This window comes from Penaeus monodon, chromosome 31 (genome assembly GCF_015228065.2).
Source record: "Penaeus monodon isolate SGIC_2016 chromosome 31, NSTDA_Pmon_1, whole genome shotgun sequence".
NCBI classification, from domain to species: Eukaryota; Metazoa; Arthropoda; class Malacostraca; order Decapoda; family Penaeidae; genus Penaeus; species Penaeus monodon.
Window position 1 is genome coordinate 1,767,315 of NC_051416.1, and position 682 is coordinate 1,767,996.

A 682-nucleotide genomic window follows, 5' to 3' on the forward strand; every position below is an offset into this window, starting at 1 on the left:
GAAAGGAGAATAATAATTAGCAGAATAACCGAGAGGCGACTGGGTATTTGGGCACGGTAGCTAGAGTGCCGTGTGCACGAGCGAGCGGTCGTGCGCACCGGACGCTTCATTTCCTCGTAGATATTTTTTCTATTGTTCGGAAAAGATACTATTCAGTGAACTTTGTTTTATTGATAATAGTGGGGTGTTTAGGTGATAATATGTTGAAAGACATAATGGTTGAGGGTTTTATTTTCTTCCTCTGATCATTTTTTTTTTTTTATGATTCTTTGAAATGTGAATAGCCTCTTCGCATATCTTTTTTTCTGACAAAATTGTTTAGGAAATAAGAGCAGTTAATTATGAAAGATATTTGACATTTAACCTTTTTTTCGTTTTAGGGAAGTTATCCTAGAAATTAATTTTCTTTTCCTCCGTTTTCTCAAAAGTGAAATTTTCATGATACTTTTCTTCATCCCAAATGGCTCGTATCACTATACTACATTTTTTTTCTATCAGTGACTTGTAGCTATTAATCTTATTAATGAGGTGTATTTCATTTGAACTATAATAAAAAATAAAAGTTTACCTTAATTAAAAGAAAACGGAAACTGCTCATTATATTTATAGAAAACGTTAATAATTTTAGGGAATCTTTATCATTTATAGATAATTTTGAGTTGCAGCCCTAAGAAGAAAGAAA